Here is a 19,254-nt window from a genome sequence, read left to right on the forward strand (position 1 = left end):
CTACGGCGGGAAGGAGAAATTATACGACTTGTTGAAGAGAGACCCACTATGAGCATAAGGAGCTTGGCAAGGCAAGTAGGTACATCTAACTGGACTCTTCACCGTACATTGCATTAACAGCTATTGTACATATATACCACTACCAGCGAGTACAGCATATTAAAGAAGCGGAATACGTACCACGAGATGAATTTTATACCTGATTCTTGCAACAATGTGAACGTAATGCAGACTCTCCACACGACGTGTTGGTTACAAATGAGGCATCCATTACTCGGCAGAGTATCATTCATTTTCACAATGCCTATATATGGGCAGAAGAAAAACTTCATGCTATTCATCAACGTCATTTCTACCACAGGATTTATGCAAATCTTGGTGCCGGGATCTTGGGAGATCAGGTTCTTGGGCCAGTAGAGCTGCCTGCACGACTAACCGGCTTGAGTTATCTCCATTTTTTGAAGTATTCTCTGCCAAAGCTTCTGGACGACGTTCCACAACAGATACGTCAGCAGATATGGTTCTTGCATGATGGGACACCTTCTCGCGACAGTACAGACGTCCGTCGATTTCTAAATCGCCGTTTCTCGAATCGGTGGGTTGGTTGGTATGATCCCATCAGCTGACCATCGAGGTCCCCCGATTTAAATCCACTAGACTTTTACTTCGGGGGGGGGGGCACCTCAAAAACCTGGTATTCTAACTGGAAATTGCCGAACAAGCAATTCTACGACAATGTATCTGGGATGCCGTCACACCTCGCAACCTCATGCCTTCTTCGTCTGAATTTATCATCACTATTTTCAAGTAGGCCTATCTCTATTGTGCTTTATGGAACTACAGATTCTAACTAATAGTGCGTGATCACGATGCAACTGTTTTCAGGATATTTGTGCAAGTTAACTTTTCAGCTTCGTGCATGCCATCCATGCCTTCCGTCGCCTGACTTGCCTATGTTTGGCATATCTGGAATAGCCCGGAACATTCTACGATGCCAACACGCCATAATACAGCCACAATTCTCGAAAAATCGTTCTTCATCGAGTGCTTTGTGTGGGAAGAGAGGTTGACGGACATCGTCTGCAGGCGTTTGAAGGTAGGACTTGTCCTTCGGTATTTCTACTTTTCAGGAACAAGTTCCCTCTCCTGCAAACACAGTCATAGACTCTGGCCATTTTTATTGACAGCGAGTACATGAAAATCCCAAGAGGTAAACTATGCCCTTCTACTCACTGCTTCCGAGAATACCCAACGAGTCAGAAAAGTCTCCATTGTAGTGCACTAGCGGGGAAGAAAACAATGTCACCGGGGCGGTATTTTTACAGCAGTAGAGGCTTTCACGGCCGGCGATATAAACAAAGTCAGTGTTTTCCGGGCCTGTAGCCGTGGTCCAGGAGCAGGTGACAGTCCCGACGTTTCACCGAAAACTGCGTTCGGTATTTTCAAGGGTTCCGAATTACTTCTATTGCTACGAAGCTCTGAGTGGAATGAAGTGGTGCAGAGCAGACCACCGTATGCAGGATTTGTACAGCGAGACCATGTTTTCTAAATTTATCTCATTATTGGCTTTCGTAAGTATGACAATTTCAGATAGGCGTTCAAAGGCCTGGGCCGAAATACAGATGACACGATCTCTAAATGTCAATCCTCTGTCCAACGTGACACCCAGGTATGTAGTGATATTGGTCCACCGGATCACTTCACTGAAAAAGACCAGTGACTGGAGATCTGTTCTGGTGTGCTTGGAAAAGAGCGTAGTGCTGCTCTTAGTGACATTAATTTTGAACCTCCACTTTCCTGGATATAATTTTGGACTCTGGCTGCTAAGGGACAGAGGATGTGGCAGTATCATCTGCGTACATTTCTCGCACGCGGTGAACGGGGTATGCCAGACAAATATAAGTTGATTAGCATGGGAGAGATAACCCCACTCAGCGGGACCACCATATTAATTGTGCGGGGGTCAGACAGGGTGTTGTTGACCTCGACCTGGAAGTGTCTATCTGTTAGATAACAGGAAATGAGATGGACCAAGTATAATGGGAAACAAATAAGTTTCTTAAGCTTGAAAATGAGACTTTGGTGCCATACCTTGTCAAAACGCACGCGAAATGTCTAGAAAACAGATTCCCATGTGCCTCCTATGATTGTAATTTTTGTTATTTCTTCTGTGAACCTCAGGAACTGGTGTGCGGTAGAGTGCTTACTTTTGAAGCAGAACTGCTTGTCGTTCAGGTGTTTATCTTCAATGATGGTATCGACTCAGAAAATGAAATGAAATGGCGTATGGCTTTTAGTGCCGGGAGTGTCCGAGGACATGTTCGGGTCGCCAGGTGCAGATCTTTTCATATGACTCCCGTAGGCGACCTGCGCGTCGTGATGAGGATGAAATGACGATCAAGACGACACATGCACTCAGCCCCCGTACCAGCGAAATTAACCAATAATGGTTTAAATTCCAGACCTGCCAGTAATCGAACCCGGGACTCCTGTGGCCAGAGGCCAGCACGCTAACCATTTAGCCATGGAGCCGGACATCGACTCAGGAGAATAGAAGGGATTCGAAAAGCGTTGAAAGAATGAATAGTGAGATATGTCTGTAGTTTTGGGGAAAGGTGGGTTCATAGAGGGGTTTGGTCAACTTCCAAGGAAGTGGGCGAGTCGGAAGATGGCTTTGAAGGGTTTCGTGATGCAGGTCAGAGCCTTTTTCAGAAGGGTTTCCAGGAAGGTAGAATAAATGCAGTCTAGACCAGGAGTTTTGCTGTTTTTGAGCCACTTGATAGCGGCGAGCAGTTCGGAGGGAAAGATGAACTTGAAATCGATGGAAGCTGGGGACCACCTAGATTTACGATTTCGTCTTCCGCTTGATAAATAAAGTCATCGTCCGACGGGTCAATTTTGGGGGTTCAAGTGCATTCTAGTGTATCCGCAATGGTATTAGCTTTGTCATAATCTGAGTACGCCAGTTCTCGATGTCCATGAAGGACCGGTGTGCCAGTCCGTTTCCTAGTGAAACTTCTAGCCAACCTGATCGCGCTTAACTCAGCAAGTCTAGACTTCCAGTCTCTGGAGGCAACGGTAATGAGGACTGGAAGGTGATCGGAGTATAAAGCATCAATGGTGATGACTTTAATGACGTGACGGATACTGGAGAGGCAATATCCAGCGTTTCGGGTCGACCATTGAGGTTATGTGTGACGATCATGACTGTGGCTCAAGAGGAGCTTTCTATCGCAATATCTGGCTAGTTGATTGCCTCTGGTAGTGGAGATGCGGCTGTTCCAGCGTGGCATTTTAGCATTGAAATCACCCACAAGCAGGCACTGTTGTCCGTCCTGGATGATTTTGTCCAGATTTGCGAAGTCAATTGTGGCTTTTGGTGCTATGCAACACGCAGAAAGACTGAGTGGTCCTTTGTGTGCGGCTATTTCAACGGTTGTGGGTTCGAGAGAGGTAATATCGGGATGGGTACGGATACCTTGGTTTGAGAGAGTATTGAGGATGAAAATTGCGGTTCCGCCATGTTCACAGTGGGACGATCATTACGGTAGGATTTGTAGTTGGGTATGAGGAAGGAGCGGATAGGTTTTAACCAGGTTTTACAGATCAAGGCGATGTCTACTTTAAGATTTTTGAGTAGCTCACACCGTCCGGCATGTTGACGAACTCCTTCGGCATTCCATTATAGGACCCTCAGTTCTGTGGGAAACGTTCTAGTTTTAGTGTTATTCATTCTGGGAACACTAGAAGCACGCCTCAAATAGTATTTGCTTGATAAGTGTTATGATTTCCTTGATGGACGGATCTGCTGAAGAATTCTAAGAACTCGAACGAAGAAGAGGATTTATTGGGTGTAATGGTACTTCCCTTTGTGATAAGGGGGCCGTAGTGTTTTGAGGGAGTGGAGGAAAATATGAACGGGTGAAGTTGACTTCACTAGTAGAGGTAAGAGGGTTAGGCTCTGTAGATTGAGTTTGTTTTACATTGGGGTATAACCTTGACGAGGATGGTCCCTGGGCATATTTGCGGGAGGAGGTGTTTGGAATTTCGAGAGCGAATTAGTCTAAGGTAGGTGCTGTAGCCACGATATTTGGCCGTATGTTGTTCTCCGCAGTTTGCACAGCGTGGCTTCTGAGACCTATCACCTCTCTTGCAGCAGTCGTTGGCAGCATTAAGTTCCCCGCAGATCACACATTTTGAGTAGCAGTGGCGACCACCTGACAAGTGGCCGAACTTTTGGCACTTGAAGTACTGTATGGGTCCGGCAGGACTCATCTATTTCTCGACTTTAATGTAGGTACAGAGATGATAATTGAGATGGAAGATGTTTATGTCTTCTCAATGGTCGCCACTGTATGTGACGAGGAAGAGTAGTAATTTCCTTAGTTTTTTGTGAAAACATCTGGAGCACTGAGGAGATGTTGAACCCAAGAGAGGTGAGTTTTACTGCGATGATTTCTGGATCTTGGATATGATGGATGCCACGAGGCCCGTCCAGTAGCGGCGATTGAGAAGGCGGGTGTGGTATTGTCCATTAGAATGCTGAATGAGAGACTTCAGTGTCTCAAAGTCCTCTGGAGTACGAGTCTGGACCCCGATTTCGTCATGCAGTACCTTTAGGTTATATCCAATTTGGTTAGCCCTGACGATGTTGATGAAGTTATTAATATTCTTGACATCTCTAATATAGAATGGGGATCTTGATTCTAGGCATCCGGGGAGGGGTGGGTCTTGGGCTGGTTGTGATGTGGGAGTGGAGGAAGAAGAGGTTGGTTGCGGGGGTGGGAGAGTGAGGATGTACAATGGATGGGAGAAGTGGAGCAGACTTTATTGTCTGGGGGAGAAGGGGGATTCAGGGTAGTGGGAGTATTCTGAGCAACACTGTTGGAGATGTCAAACATATTAGTGATGGCATGCGGTCATGGTGCACTGCTTGCCTATTGATCCACCATGGTAAGGGGCTGTTACCTAAGAACAGCCAATCAGCAACACATTTTTGAACGACTTTACATATATATATATATATACTTATTAATTATACGCTGTAATACCTTTTAGCGTTGATTCTTCAAGCCACCATGAATTAACTAAACACCTCTAGAACAGTCTACTTACAAATACTGTACATCAGTGGCCTCATATTTTTAAATATGCTTTACGACACACCAATGCAGAAGGGTCTTATGGCGATGATGGGATAGGAAAGAGCTAGAAGTGGGAACGAAGTGATGTAGATTTTGTTCTGTGTCAAATACAAACAGATTCATGTTTCATGTGCCACTGGGCCTTTAAACGTAACCCTTAAATTCTCACACCGTCATTGGGTAACTTAAAATAGATGGTAGAACAGTTGTGATAGAATTGAGTTTTCTCAGTGCCATATAAAAGGTCTGTTGTACTTGTTCATACCGAAAGTTATCACATAGAACTGGTTATTCTGTTTTTACCTAGCTCTCTAGATGCAAATGCCAAGTTACAAAGGGTTTTCCTAGATGAAATACGGTAAGTATGTGGTTGCATTATGCTTTCACAAGAACAAAGTAAGAACTCATTTCCTTTCTTTACAATCTACGAAATTTTCTGTATGTATATTTGACTATTTCCTTGATTTCTGTGTTTTGGTTTTACCATAATTTATCAGTTGTATTTAGTATCTGCTATCCTGGAAAATTTCAGGACATTGTGAAGAGTCAGCAATGAGTGAAGACCTGTGTAATAAAATGTGGTATATCTCAGGTGGTAAATGCATGGTGTAGCTGATGAGATCCAAATAATTAATCATTATTCATTGAGAACCATCTCTGGGTCCATAAGAACTACACCATTATACTGGCTCCCAGTACTCAATATACATATCCCTGCCTGTGTTATGAAGACAAAAAGCACCGCTCATGGACTATTTGAAAATAATGAATCATCTCGAATTTGCCATCCATGACAACATTCCCTGTTAGAGAATAAACCAGTTTCATTCCAGAAACCCACCCCTGCAACTAGCTCAACAGCTTGCTGAAAACAACTTCAGCAATGATGCCATATGTGGTGACGTATGGACTAAAAATGCTCCAGCTAAAGTACGTAGTTTATCGACCCTGTACAAAAAATACAAGAGCTTTGAACTCCCATGTTACGTGGAAACGATGCGGAATATGTGTGTACAATGTCCACAAATGGGTTATGCAGTCAAGCTCATGCTGTTATTGTGGAACAGCAAACTAAACCATCTGACAAATCATCATGAAGTGCAATTTGAGGGGCTTACCTGGGTGATCCAAGTGGCTCTTTCAATGCTACATCACTGAGGCTTGATTAGATAATTGGGCTGGATGTTAGATTATAAACTGTTTATTTTAATTCAACTTTTTGCATTTTATGTTGTGTATTTATAACAAATTTCATTTCATGTGTCATGTTGTATTGAACCATTCTATTCATTCGTTAATAAGCGATATTTAACGCAGATGAAATATTGCGCAACATGAGGCCAAATGTAAGGGCGTGATGCCGTATAGAACGCGGGAACTTAGGAGGTGATTCCCTAGGCAGGGTGTGGCTATACATGAGTGAAACAGAAGATATGATGGAGAAGGAAAAGAGAGATAAGAATTTTGTTTTGGGAAGTACCATACCACCCTAACAATATTTTAAGCGGGAGTATAGTAGGGCCCACGAGAGTTGAAGTCTGACAGGTGAGCGGCGAAAGCTGTAACTACGAAGTACGCTGCGTTGTCATAGTTACCTCCATTCGCAGCCCACCACCCTTTCAGATAGGCTGAGTGTTTAATAAAACATGTAGCCCTAGGCCTAATACAATTCATTTACCTTGACCGGTTCCTAAGCTCGTGTTAATAATTCCAGCATTTAAGACAGAACACGACATTATCGATATATACCGGTATATAAAAGATTTCATAATCACTAACAAAATCATCAGTTTCTGACAATAACCTCAACAAATGCACATGCTAATCACAGAATAGAACAACACTACCCACATTGATAGTTTTTTTTTATTATTTAACTCCGATTGTTAACGGTATCTGTACAATTCAAAAATAATCTACGGTATAATAAACACAATAGGAAGACGATACTTCATCGAGAAAAGAAATCAGTGAGAATATGAATAACAAAAGTGACTGAGAGCAAGCCAACCCATGTGGTGATAGCATCCTAAAATGTTGCAACTCTGTTGTCATTGCCATAGCAACAGGCCATTTTCGAGCAGCGTTAGTCAACTTTTTCTCGCCGGTGGCGCTAAACGTCAGACTTCAACTCTCGTGGGCCCTACTTTAGTCAGGTTCACCACATCATGGGAATCGAGTGATATCTCCTCTCTCTGAAGGTTTTCTAGAATAATAAAAAGATGAAAATTATCTCCAGAATTTTAAGAAGCCAATGACACGTTTAACGCCGTTAACAAGTAACGAGATTAATAACATCGTAATAATCCGACCACCGTGGGAAACATTTTAGTGGCTGCATACCAAACTCAAGAGTGTTTCGAGGGAGTTTCCCTGGCGTCGCTTCGCTTTTTGCTCCCTGTAAGAGCTGAGAGATTTGGAGGGAGTTTGTTCATTCGACAGTGAGATTGCTGCTAGTGCGTGTCGAGTGTCTGTCTGTATTTGCGCCAGAAACCTTTGCTTAGGACAAAGACTGTGATTATTTTAGTGCAGTTGCGCTAACATTTATTCAGCGGATCGGTGATACATGAACTTTGCAGTAATTGTTCAATCGTATGATTGTATTTAGATGCTTTACAGTGCGATCGCGAGTGCCTAATTATCCGTTGTAAACAATGCTGTACATATAGACTTCATCACGAAGCGGTACGGGTAAAGCCGCAAATAGATTGCGAAGTGCGGAAGAAGTGCAAGTATAAACTAAAGCAATTTGTGTTATTCCCGCTAGACGTACGAGTCTGAATCAGTCGAGCATGAGATAATGACAATTTGTTCGACCGATTAGGTTGCTGATTTCAGATCGCAGATATATTGCCTATATACACTGACTGACAGAGCAAATGCAACACCAAGAAGGAGTGGTCAGAACTGTATGCCAATTGCAGGGTAGACTGACGTCACTGAGGTATGCTCATGATGTGAAATGCGCCGCTGTGCTGCGCACGTAGCGAACGATAAATGGGACACGGCGTTGGCGAATGGCCCACTTCGTACCGTGATTCCTCAGCCGACAGTCATTGTAGAACGTGTTGTCGTGTGCCACAGGACACGTGTATAGCTAAGAATGCCAGGCCGCCGTCAACGGAGGCATTTCCAGCAGACGGACGACTTTACGAGGGGTATGGTGATCGGGCTGAGAAGGGCAGGTTGGTCGCTTCGTCAAATCGCAGCCGATACCCATAGGGATGTGTCCACGGTGCAGCGCCTGTGGCGAAGATGGTTGGCGCAGGGACATGTGGCACGTGCGAGGGGTCCAGGCGCAGCCCGAGTGACGTCAGCACGCGAGGATCGGCGCATCCGCCGCCAAGCGGTGGCAGCCCCGCACGCCAAGTCAACCGCCATTCTTCAGCATGTGCAAGACACCCTGGCTGTTCCAATATCAACCAGAACAATTTCCTGTCGATTGGTTGAAGGAGGCCTGCACACCCGGCGTCCGCTCAGAAGACTACCATTGACTCCACAGCATAGACGTACACGCATGGCATGGTGCCGGGCTAGAGCGACTTGGATGAGGGAATGGCGGAACGTCGTGTTCTCCGATGAGTCACGCTTCTGTTCTGTCAGTGATAGTCACCGCAGACGAGTGTGGCGTCGGCGTGGAGAAAGGTCAAATCCGGCAGTAACTGTGGAGCGCCCTACCGCTAGACAACGCGGCATCATGGTTTGGGGCGCTATTGCGTATGATTCCACGTCACCTCTAGTGCGTATTCAAGGCACGTTAAATGCCCACCGCTACGTGCAGCATGTGCTGCGGCCGGTGGCACTCCCGTACCTTCAGGGGCTGCCCAATGCTCTGTTTCAGCAGGATAATGCCCGCCCCCACACTGCTCGCATCTCCCAACAGGCTCTACGAGGTGTACAGATGATTCCGTGGCCAGCGTACTCTCCGGATCTCTCACCAATCGAACACGTGTGGGATCTCATTGGACGCCGTTTGCAAACTCTGCCCAGCCTCGTACGGACGACCAACTGTGGCAAATGGTTGACAGAGAATGGAGAACCATCCCTCAGGACACCATCCGTACTCTTCTTGACTCTGTACCTCGACGTGTTTCTGCGTGCATCGCCGCTCGCGGCGGTCCTACATCCTATTGAGTCGATGCCGTGCGCATTGTGTAACCTGCATATCGGTTTGAAATAAACATCAATTATTCGTCCGTGCCGTCTCTGTTTTTTTCCCAACTTTCATCTCTTTCGAACCACTCCTTCTTGGTGTTGCATTTGCTCTGTCAGTCAGTGTACATTCGTGCGCGGTTAAGCAGCTAAAGGGGAACAACGATTTTACCGTCGCAGATCGCCAGTACTGATTTATGCCTCTAAAATTAAATAAAAGTACCGGTAGTGCTGTGCTGTTAAATAAATTAGGCATTTCATTCCAGTGAAGACCTGTGTCGTGTTTCAAGAGACGTGTGATACGGGACCTTCCGACCACAACCTCAAGAAGAAGGCCTCATGAACGCGCCGTCCCTCAAGAAGACGGCCTCATGAACGAGCTATCCATGGAGACTGGACCAAGAGAATTGACCCAGGAACTATATCGCTACCATGATGGGCTAAGAAGGCACAGCCTAACCCTGAAAGAGGGATGAGGTCACCAAATGCCAGATGAGTGAACCATACTTGTAGGCATGTGTTAGGATTGGCGGTCGTTACGCAGAAATGTAGTAATTAAGTATGTAAATATTAGAATACGACTTGATTATAGCCCATCAGGCTATTCATTAAGATGTTTTAAAATTACTAAAATTGTAAAGTATAAATGCTTTTACGTAGCGAATAGCGACGTGAGTTATGTTACATGGTGGGAAGAAGAGTGCCAAGCGTTACCAAAGGTTGTTTAGTGAATATTAGATCAGTATATTCGTTAGTATCTGTCGTTGGATAAAATTTTCTTGTAAGTAAGGATCATTTGGATTAGTTTATCATTCTCTCTATTTGGGAGGACAGATAGATCTGCGTAACGTAGTGTTTGCATTCTGCCTGAGTATGATTTATATGCATGTATCTATTTGATTGAATCCTGGTTAAATTAAAACCACACTGTATGCAGTGTCATTAAAATCTTTGACTCCGTTTCACTCTGCCAAACATGGACTTGAACCTTGGACCTAGAGGGCACCAGGCACGTCATAAGTATAGACGGTCGTGATTTTATGAGAAATAGTACGGTATAGTACTTTGTATGAAATGAATTAGGCCCGAGGTGGTCAGTTATTAGAGCCAGATATATAGAATGAGAATTGGCTCCTTATTTGTTCTAAGAAATTATGTTATGCCTTATAGGTTGGTCAAAGAAGACGAAATTGAAAGCCCTCTTGTGATGTCGAATCCAGAATGCAGAGAAACCAGGTCACTGGCAGCTTGTTTACGATTTTTTGTAGGATGGGAAGTCTTTACTGGCTAGACAACCAGGTCAATGGCCCAACCCTGCACTCCGGGAAGTCGCAGCCATATTTAAAAGCTAAGTCTTGAGAGGGATTCTTTCTTTCAGGCCGAGAGTTATTTGTGACAACGATTCCTTCTTTTTCTTTCTCTTTTCTTTTCCACTTACTTGGCAATATTGATGTGTATTTGTATATATGATATCTTGGTACTAGTGGATTCTGATTATTAGTTTATCTGGTAAGTATAAAGATTACTCAGAGGATATGGGTTCACATCCCTATGAATTTTTATACGTAGTCGGGTGACATATAGTTTCAGTGTTTGGTTTATTTTGGTCGTCGTTTGTAACATGCGGAATTGCTGTTTATATGTAAATATTCCCCCAAAATGTGAGGGAACTTTAGTAATAGCTTTATTTCTGCGAAGCGTCCCTAATCCTGGCATCATGTACTTATTTTTTAGGTCCAATGGTGGTTCCCTAAAGAGGGATACAGGTTTGGTCCACGGATTTACTCCTACGCACCGAATCATCACGTTATTTTATCTTTGTAAATTACAGTAACGTCATCTCATTTTTATCTTTGTAAATTACAAATGTAAGCCTTTACGGCATTTATCTTTGCACTATGAGTGAGATCTATTGTAAAAGAGGTATTGTGACAACTAATTTTTTTAATCGACTATGCTTTGTCAAGTAAAGAGTCAAATAACAATGGAGTTCATTTCCGTAATTAAAATTAATAGTGTAGTATCCCTGTCCAATTATACTCTCGTCACAAGAACCCAAAAGGCCCACCTAGGCTGGTGCATTTATTTATGGACAGGTAAGCAGGTAAGTTCTGTAATCCATTATTGTTTTATGCCCTATAGGCTATAGTATGTCAAATACAAAAATAAATTATTCACCATATTTTTTTACATTTTATTAAACATATTTCTTACTTTGTATGGGTAGTCACTAAATGATATATTAACAATTTGTTGGTAATAGTCACTAAATGCCAATAACGGTAATTATTTCAGTTTAAAATTAAGTCATACATTTAAAAGTTAACAACCTGTATACCTGATAGCAATTTGCAAGTGAATATGTGTAACACCTCTGGTCTAGCGGTCAGTGTCTCTGGCTTGCATGCTGATGTCTGGGGTCAAGACATACCAACGATTTGTTTTCCTTTGTTCTCGACTTTTTATTTTCCTTTTATCTGTCAGAATCCAATGCAGCTGTAAAACATGTTCCTTAATTAATAAATGCATTGCAGATGGATGAGAAAAACAGACAATAGAGTAACTTGAAGATTATTTTCTCTTATTTGTTGTAAATGTGATTGTAAATTATGAAACAATAGGTGGTGCATTAATTTCTCATTTATTTTTAACCTTACAATTTAATTTTTTATGTGTTTCTTTCTGTAGTGAGGCTATGTTAACGTTATATGACAGTTTATTTCCCTTAAATCATTCATTTTGTATCTACCAGTTACGTTTATGTACATCATTAACTGTACCATATCAACTAAGATAAGAACCTCGGTTTTCTGGAAACTAATCATATTTATGTATTATGAATGTTTGTGTCACCGGGCGAGTTGGCCGTGAGCGTAGAGGCGCGTGGCTGTGAGCTTGCATCCGGGAGATAGTAGGTTCGAATCCCACTATCGGCAGCCCTGAAGATGGTTTTCCATGGTTTCCCATTTTCACACCAGGCAAATGCTGGGGATGTACCTTAATTAAGGCCACGGCCGCTTCCTTCCAACTCCTATGCCTTTCCTATCCTATCGTCGCCATAAGACCTATCTGTGTCGGTGCGACGTAAAGCCCCTAGCAAAAAAAAATGTTTGTGTCATCAACACATTGCACACCATGGCAGTTCACACTGGTGGTAATGGTTTTGCCTAAATCTATGTATTCAGGGTACACACTTGATTTTGTGATGTGGGAACCTCTGTGCTTGAATGGCTTCAGAGATTGACTGGCCCATACCTACAGTACCAAAAATCTGCCTGTGATCAAATGCGCTGAGATGCTGTTGAGCTGTTACTCACACACCCAGGACGAAGCCTGATGACATCATAGTCATATTCCACTCTGTACTACTACATTTTCCAGGCTGACCACAGTATCATTTTTCAAAAATGGCAGCTATCACAAATTTAATTGCTCACCACTGCATAATTATACCAGCTTATCTGGTAAGCAGGCAGTTTCAAAAAGGGAGAGGAAGTCAGAAAAAAATGTGCATCCAGGATGCTTTAAAAGTGTATAAGTTGCCTTAACTGTTAGTCCCATTAAAAAAACCGAGCTAAGCAAGTCCACTTAGAATTTAATTCAAAAGAGTTCATATGCATTTTCTTCCTTACACCTGCAGCTTTCTAGGAAAAATTGTTTCCATTTTTGATGTATGCTCTATCTGATATAAACCAAAATAACAAATAAATTGTTAGTCATACCAAGAAAGGACACATGCAGGATTTAGAATCAAATTTCCTACAAATATGTCCATACATATTTTCTCTGTAACTCTAAGAGTTTGCCAGCTACTATTTTACATGTTAAAGGAACATTTTGAGCATAAGACACAGAAGGCTTGCATGTCAAATGTGGTACAGCTGAGTGGATTAGGGTGAAAAATCAGTATTTGCCCAACAGTCATTATGCTTTTCAAATCTGTGATAGAAACTTAGTTACAATGGAAGGCAATGAAAGAATGTGGAGCAAGCAAAAAGAAATATACTGGGTCATCCAAATACCATAGAAATGGAGTGACAACTGGGAGTGACTAAGTCGATGGCTGCAGGGAAGGAGGGGAACCTGTGGGAACTTCTGGTTATGGGTTTGTCTCACTACACAGTTTGTTTCAAGTTTCAGTGATAGCAACACGTGTATAAAGTAAAGTGAAAATAAATCAATTATGATGATGATGATGATGATGATAATAATAATAATAATAATAGAAAGGCTGAGAACACACACAAATATCACAAAAGAATTGAATAAAAGACAGTATCAGGGAAGAAAACAACTAAAAGAGGCTGTGAGTGATATTGCAAGAGTAAGTTCCTCTAGAAAAAAGGAGAAACTATGCATGTTGGTCATCTCAGGGTGTGAGGCCATTGGAGAATGCCAGAAGTCATGGGTGAATTGATGTTCCTGGAAAACACCCAAAAACCAGGAGATATTCCAGGAAACAAAGAAGAGAACTGCCAAGATCATCAGGAATCTCAGGAAAAAATATGATAAGGAACAGTTGATCTGGATCAAACAAGACTTACAAAAAGAAAACAAACAAAAAACACCTGGGACTTCGATAAAACATATCAAGAGCACCTTGAGTATATACATATATGCTCCACCAAGTCTAAACTTCAAAAACCAGGAAGGAAGTAGCCAGCAGTACTTTTATAGGGTTTTAACTTAAGTAACTTCATAGCTCTTTCTACGGAATAATAAGAAATTTCTGTTTGATGTGAACGACGGCTAGGAGATTTCTTGGGATAATGTTTCATGTGTTGTCCAATGTCTGATTTTCTTGTGTTAGTATTGTACGTCACCTTCTTATAATTAATATTTCCTGTTTCATAAAAAAGTTATTAACTAATCTATGAACCATCCCATGATTTGGATTTTAAAAACACCTGGGAACTTCTCTTGAAATAATCTCTCACCTAGAGAGTTGGCTGTGCGGTTAGGGTCACACAACAGTGAGTTGCATTTTGGTGCTCGAACTTAAACCAGGTGATCCTGCTCGTAGGATTAGATTTAGCGAGTAGATTCTGAATAAAGTGCATAATGGACATATTGGTCCCAATCTCATTCCCTTCTCAGAAGAAATGTTGTTTCACTTAATGTGGGTACATAAATTCTCAAAACTGATACTGTAGCGCTGAAAAACGTAACCTTCTGTGCAAGGAATTTTTCTTCAACAATATGCTTTATGTCGCACTGACACAGATAGGTCTTATGCCAATGATGGGATAGGAAAGGGCTAGGATTGGGAATAATGCAGTCATGGCCTTAATTAAGGTACAGCCCCAGTATTTGCCTAGTGTGAAAATGGGGAACACGAAAAACCATCTTTCAGGGCTGCTGATAGTGGGGTTCGGCCTCACTATCTCCCAAATGCAAGCTCGTAGCTGAGCATCCCCAACCACAAGGCCAACTCGCTCAGTCATGAGGAACCTCTTCATGATGAGAAATTATGGGTGCATACTTTTAAAGTGCATTAGAATTTATCAGGAAGTCACTCAAACTTACTCTCATAATGCCCAGCTGGCGAGAAGCAAGCCAGCTTCTACCTATCCTCTGCTGTGGATCTGCATTAGTTGGATGACCCTATGTGTCTGGGAGTTTAAAAAAAGAATACATTGGCTAATCTGTTTGAAGTACAATAATATTCCCTGGCTTTGGAAAATGACATACTAATTAGAGGTTTTATTTATCTGCATGTGCCTTTTACTGCCAGAATTGTTCAAGGACACGTTCGGCTCACCTGGTGCAGATCTAATTGATGTCCATAGGTGACCAGTGCAATGGGTGTGTGATACTGTTAAGGAGGTAGGAGAGGTTAAAACCTTAATTAAGGTACAGCCCCAGCATTTGCCTAGTGTGAAAATGGAGAACACGTAGCTGAGCATCCCCAACCACAAGGCCAACTCGCTCAGTCATGAGGAACCTCTTCATACTCCTGTCAAATAACACTTAGGGATCTGCTCAAGGCTTAACGTCCCCACCTGACTGAAGTATCGCCATGAACAGTGTCAAAAACCCTCACTCCATATGAACACTATGGAGGGGTTTGGAATTGAATCCAGGCTTCTGGCATGCAATCTAGTGATTAGTAATTGTATACCTTCATCTCTCATACCCTGCCCAGCAACAGACTGAAAGTGGAATTTTTTTTCCACCAACATGACACAAACCAACTTTATGCTTTAACAATCGTGATCACCAGACAGGCTATTACAGAGATGAAACATGACAAAGAGGTTGATCAGATGTAAATTTTTATTAGGCAGTTCACTATTGTTAACAGCAGTGTTCAAATCCATTTTCTAATTCTGACTTTGATGCAGATGGGGTTCAGGTAATGCTAATGTAAAATGTAACATAATCAATTTAAAGATCTCATGTACACACACAATTGTGTCCATGCTAAAGAAAACTCTGCTTACAACAAGCAGTCATCAGTAAGTTGAGGCTTTCCTTCCTGTCAAGGACCTGTAGAAGGCTGGGAAATAGAGAGCCCCACTGGCCGTGAAACTGCGTTCTTGCTCAGGCCCATGTAACACAATCTTTTTGCTACTATAAGCACACTTCTAAGATTTAGAATGGTACAGGCAGAGTAGTCAGCTGCAGCTTTCACAAGCATGTCAAGACGTATTTTTGTGATTTGCAGCCTTCGGGGTCTAGTGAGGGCGAGTAGTACATTAGCAAATAAAATCAATGACTATAACTAAGTGATCTGAAATTTAAAAATTGTACACTGTTGTGTAACCACATTTCTGAAAGACAACGAAAAACAAACTATGTTTGGTGACCTCTCATCAAGGTCACAGACTGGGATTTCCATTGCTATTGGTCTTACACTAGACAGGTCTTAGGTGACAATGGGACAGGACAGGATTAAGACTGAGAAAGATGTGATCTTTATGAAGATACAATCCCAGCATCTTCTTGGTGCAAAAATAGAAAACCATGGAAAGGAAACTGTGGGGTTTAAACCCACCATCTCCAGAATGCAAGTTCACAGCTAGTGACCTGATCCACGGAGCCAACTTGCCCGGTGAACTCAAAAGTATACTTGATCCCACAGTTTGCAGCACATTTTAAGGATTTAGACTTTAGTGTCAGTACAGCAACAAAAAAACCTAAGTTACTTCCAAATGGCAGTCTACATATATCTTAAATTCCAAAGCAAAAAACACAAAATATCCCACATTAAAGGAAGGCTACAGAAGCTCAACCCTGTAAGAAAACTGAACTTCATGGGGAACTAACAACATCTACAGTCCACCTGTAATTTTCAGTGAACAATTGGCACACAAAGTTATATTAAGCCAAAGAAACCATAGCCTACAGTATTAAAGTAAGCCACAAACTAAAAAGAATCTAGATAATGTTGGAAGCAAATAGTACTTACAGAGAAACAGGAAAAAAAAAAAAAAAAAAAAAAAGGCTACTCCTTCAAGCATTTTGCACCACAAAACTTTAAAAACTCACATTGGCCATTCTAAAGGGGAGACAGGAATTATTACTTAGGCACAAACTTATTTGATCCTTGTAACATAGAAAGAGAAAAGGTTGGTTCTCAGATCAGAGAAGCTAATCTAGGGCAGAAATTTAGAAGACTGATGTAGAAAGAGATGCTATGCAGGAACATTGTACTCCATGAACTGAATGCACAATGTGTATGGTATGTGTCTGTGACCAGTTTAATGTAAAAGATTATCAAGAAGTATAATTCGAGACTCATTCAATCAGCGAGCTTAGTATGGATTAACACTAATACACATTGTGTACACTGTATATATTATTACCGTATTAAAGAGGTGCTACCAATACTGAAGACAAACTAGCTAACAAATTGCTATGCATACTGTTCAAATGTCTTTCTACATAATTATTATAGGATTCCAGTTTCAGTGCCATATTATTTTACACAATCTGACAGATCAGCTAGTCAAATTAACACTGGAGGCCTTATAAGGTGTTGAAGACGGAATTACAAGTCGTCCGAATTTTAACAAACAAGTATAAAGTAAATACTGACATATTTCATTCCTATGTTGAAAGGAATCAGATCTTGCACATTAAATTCAGCACCCATTCAATCCCAGCAGGCCTATATTTTCAAGTCTGATCCTACCCATATTAAAAAATGTAAAATCATTATCGCAACTTTAAGATAAATGCCCAGAGAAACTGTGAAATAGGTAGCTGTTCAACACTTACAAAAACGATTGATACTGAGACATTCTTTGAAAGTATTAGCGAAGAATTATAGGCATTATGTGGACTATATAAGTTACTCACGAACATTTTTAACACTTTTTTAGTAATATATGTATAAAACTGTGTTACACCAGGGGCCCTACGATTAGTCACAGCCCAAGGTAAGTTCACGGAAAAATTATGATAGTGAGGAATCATTTACACCACAACAAAAAAGGATCAATAGCAATATTCAAAGTACATGATTCCTTGGTAACAATCATAATTAGTTATCTATTAATGAATATTAACATTCACTTGTCGTAAATTCCTTGTTAAACATAGGAATAGCCTACATTTAAACCTTGTCAGGTCGGCAATCCTAGTAGAACGGATGGCTTTCATTTATCGGCAATGCGAGAATTACACGTGACAACTTGCCCACTTAGAGAACGAACCTCCTGCAACTGCCAGCTACCCACCTCTGGAGTAACATACAAATATTTTGTCGAGTAAGAAACTGGTTTGAGAAGTAATATATAAACTTTGTTTCATAACAGTGAAGGCGACAATGTTCAGTTCGTCCTCTTTAAATAAGCATGACATATCTGGGGACGTTAAGCCTGCCGAAGTTAACAGCAACTGTAGTAGACAAGTGAAACTGAAAAAAATTGTTTGAGGCTCACGTGTAACAAACACAGCTACATATATCATTGAAAGTGTTACTCACCGTCTACAAGAACAGCAGAAGATAAGATAGCTCAAGTGAATGGTAAATCCTCTAGGGTTCATTCATTCCCCGTGCTACCAACCCTTTAAATCGATTTTTTGGTTGAAGGCCAAGTTGGCCAATGTATGAAGGAGAATTGCGCTAGACACCTTAATGCCAGAGCAGTCTACAGATCCTGCAGAGATGGACGAAGTAGTTCTTTTTGTGAAACAGTTCCTCCTGTTCCGGAAAAATACCGTGTTGCAAATAACAGTCCTGGGTGTAGGATGTGGAGGGAATTAGAAAATATCATCAAACCTCGTGTTCGAGTAGGGCCTATGCCTATGCTCATTCTAAAATGATTTCCCCACTGCGAGTTTCATGCTTTGTTTTAATTAGATGGGCTTCAGGGTACTTGAGCCTAAACAAGGTAAACTGGTACCTATATTTATTTAGATGATACTAGGAGCGAGCAATATGAGTGGGATCGCAGGAATTCAGAGTGAATAGTTAGTTGATGACACCGTGATTGCTTAAATATTTAATGCAGCTAAATGCCATACAAAAAAGGAACTGACATAAAATACAGAATTCATTCACTGCAAAATTTGATCACAGGTTCTGATCTTTGTTTACACGTTAGTGCATAATATCTATCACAGGCGCACTTGCACCATTTTTAAACCGAGCTCGATAGCTGCAGTCGCTTAACTGCGGCCAGTATCCAGTATTCGGGAGCTAGTGGGTTCGAACCCCATTGCCGGCAGTCCTGAAGATGGTTTACCGTAGCTTCCTATTTTCACACCAGGCAAATGCTGGGGCTGTACCTTAATTAAGGCCACGGCCTCTCCCTTCCCAGTCCTAGCCCTTTCCTATCCAATCGTCAACATAAGACGTGTCGGTGCGACGTAAAGCAACTTGTAAAAAAAAAAAAAAAAAAAAAAAGGGGGGGTGAAAAATGAAATGAAATGGCGTTTGGCTTTCAGTGCCGGGAGTGTCCGAGGACAAGTTCGGCTCGCCAGATGCAGGTATTTTGATTTGACTGCC

At 41.8% G+C, this 19,254-nt stretch overlaps 1 protein-coding gene across 3 annotated transcripts in view; it reads right to left on the bottom strand.

Annotated features, from left to right (window-relative positions):
- LOC136873783 (cyclin-dependent kinase 11B) overlaps window positions 1-18,312 on the bottom strand; it is a 114,987-nt gene extending 96,675 nt beyond the window's left edge. For all 3 annotated transcript variants that reach the window (XR_010860173.2, XM_067147003.2, XM_067147004.2), the window contains exon 1: window positions 18,229-18,312. The gene's annotated coding sequence lies outside the window, so the exon portion shown is untranslated. The remainder of the gene's footprint in view (window positions 1-18,228) is intronic.
- Between the last annotated feature and the right edge of the window lie 942 nt (window positions 18,313-19,254).

Source organism: Anabrus simplex, chromosome 5 (assembly GCF_040414725.1).
Source record: "Anabrus simplex isolate iqAnaSimp1 chromosome 5, ASM4041472v1, whole genome shotgun sequence".
Lineage (NCBI taxonomy): Eukaryota > Metazoa > Arthropoda > Insecta > Orthoptera > Tettigoniidae > Anabrus > Anabrus simplex.